Here is a 2,663-nt window from a genome sequence, read left to right on the forward strand (position 1 = left end):
CTTGTAGGTTCCAGGGACTGAACTCAGGTCGTCGGCCTCAGTGGCAAATGACTTTACCTGCTGAGCCGTCTGAATTGTCTCCCACCCCATAAAACAGTTTCAGAATTATCAGGGGTTTGTTCCGGCAAGACCCCGGTAGAGGGCTTCCAGGTCTCTGTCACCATCTGTCCTTGTTTCACGTGTTGTATATGTCAGCGACACGTGAGGTAGCTGTGCCCACCCATGCTCCTGGCATCTAGGAACGGGTAGGGGAACCCCCAGACACAGTGCGGGCTGTCCTGGGAGGTGGCATCCAGCGAAGAGGTCAGGGACTGGCACAAGAGGAACCAGGCTTGGGTGGGGCTCCGAACAGTCAAGTGACAGACCGATGAAGGGAAAGAGGGGGAAGGGTGTGGAGGAAGAGGGAGGCAGGGAAGGGGGAGGGGGAAGGGGAGGACAAGAGGGCAGGAGGAGAATACAGGAAACAGAAACGGGGCCGTGTCCCTACACTGAAGACAGTATCCTCTGGCTTCAGATTGGTGGGACAGGCCAGATCACGGCAGGGGACTCCTCAAGCCGCACCCTCTTCCTGGACCATGTCAGGGGCTTGAGACCAGAGCAGGATCAATATAGATCTGAGATCTTTCTATCACCCTTTCTTCCACCCATCCATCCATCCATCCATCCATCCATCCATCCACCTATCTATCTCTATCTTTTCTTCCTTCCTTCCCTCCTCCTCCTCCTCCTCCTCCTCCTCCTCCTCCTCCTCCTCCTCCTCTTCTTCTTTTCTTCTTCTTCGTCTTCTTACACAGGGTTTCTCTGTGTAACATCCCTGACTGTCCCGAACTTGCTCTGTAGACCAGGCTGACCTTGAACTCACAAAGGTCCTCCTGCCTCTGCCTCCGAGTGCTGGGATTAAAGGTGTGCGCCACGGCTCCTTTCTTTTTAATTAGCAGCTTTGCTGACCATCGTTCACATGCCTCATAATTTACCCATCCTGATGTGAAATTTAGAGACCTTTGTGTCTTCACAAAGACATGCATACACTCCACAGTCAATTTCCACACCCACGGCACATGGGTGTGATATGGCGTCCCGGAGACTCCTCCAGCTGACCAGGTCGGGGCTGGCTACTGGGCTGTGTAGTTCCCAGCCCTGTTCTGGGCTTGTTGCTCAGCTCTCACCGTCTACAAATTCTCATTTTCTTTTTTAATTAAAATTTTAACTAAAGCTGGGACAGGGTCTCATGTAGCCCAAGTTGGCCTTGAACTTGCAACATAGCTAATGACTTTAAACACTTTATTCATCTCTTATACCACCCGGGTGCTGGGATCAAGGGAAGTACCACCGCACCTGGGTTATGCTGGGAACTGAACCCAGGGCTTAGTACATGAGTACACAGTAGGCCAGCGCTCTGCAGCTGAGCTGCATCCCCCCGCTAGGATTCCTTCCTCCCTCCCTCCCTCCCTCCCTCTCTCCCTCTCTCCCTTCCTTCCTTCTTCCATTCCTCTTTTTAATGCAATGTATTTTCACTTTTTTTTTTTTTGACAAGGTCTCACTATGTCATTCATGGCTGACCTGTAACTTGCTATGTAGGCCAGCATGGTCTTGAACTCACAGAGATCTATCTGTCTCTGCCTCCTAAGTGCAGGGATTAAAGGTGCCACCAAACCTGGCTTTATTTTCACTCCCCACCAGACTCTGCAGTTTACAGATGGTCCTGTTCTGACGTGGAGGTAAACACTAGGCAAATGTTGGGTCCGTAAGAGCCCCTTGAGATGTGTCCATGAGTGCCATGCTGACACAGGGCCAGGCACCCTGGGCCTGGGCATTTCCAAACCTCCTAGCCCTGTGTGTCTAGTACGGTGCAGGCAGTGGCTCCAAACGACAGGTGCTCCTGTCCTCCAAGCTCCAGTCACGTCTAGGGCTGCTCCAAGAATGTCTTCCCTATGCCATCCCAAATCTCTGTATTGCTAGAACTATCCCTGGCAGTTTGGCTTAGCACCCCAAGTCCCCGCCCCCCCCCATCTTGAAAGGACACCAATAACTCTAGTAAGCTCACCAACTCCATCTGTGAAAACCAGCTTCACCAAGCTCACATTCCCAGGTACTTTGGGGGATGTGACTTGGAACACCTTAGGGTCAGCTGTCAGCAGGAAACCGGGAGTGAGCTGGTGGCTCTCCTGACTGCTCTCTGCTCATCCCCACCCCATGTGACCCTCTTCCTTGTGATGGTGCTGGCCTTCCCACCTGCTCTCCAGAGTTCTCTGCATGAGGAAGTTCTGAGGAAGGGTATTCATGGAGGCTGTTCTCTGACTGGTCTGTGAACACTGGGTGGCAAAGACACCTGCTAACTCCCTCTAGTGACACTGAGTGGCAATGACACCTGCTAACTCCCTCTAGTGCCATCCTGGAGTTCCGAGTCAGGCTCCATCCAGATCCTGCCTCCTCTAAGGAACTGAGAAAGTCGTGGGTCAGAGGCGTCTGCAGCAGTTTCTGGAATGAGCTCAATCTCTTATTGTTTCTCTTCCCACTTGCCTTTTAGGCTTTGGTGCTCAGACTTTGAGTCTTGGAGCAGGTCACATGGTCTGAAGTAACTTCCCAGCCCTTCCTGCCTGGCCCAGCCCCACTATAACCTGTGGAGAAAGAGCCATTGGCAGCTCACCAACCAGAGAGGGAGA

The sequence above is a fragment of the Microtus ochrogaster genome, chromosome 7, assembly GCF_000317375.1.
Source record: "Microtus ochrogaster isolate Prairie Vole_2 chromosome 7, MicOch1.0, whole genome shotgun sequence".
Lineage (NCBI taxonomy): Eukaryota > Metazoa > Chordata > Mammalia > Rodentia > Cricetidae > Microtus > Microtus ochrogaster.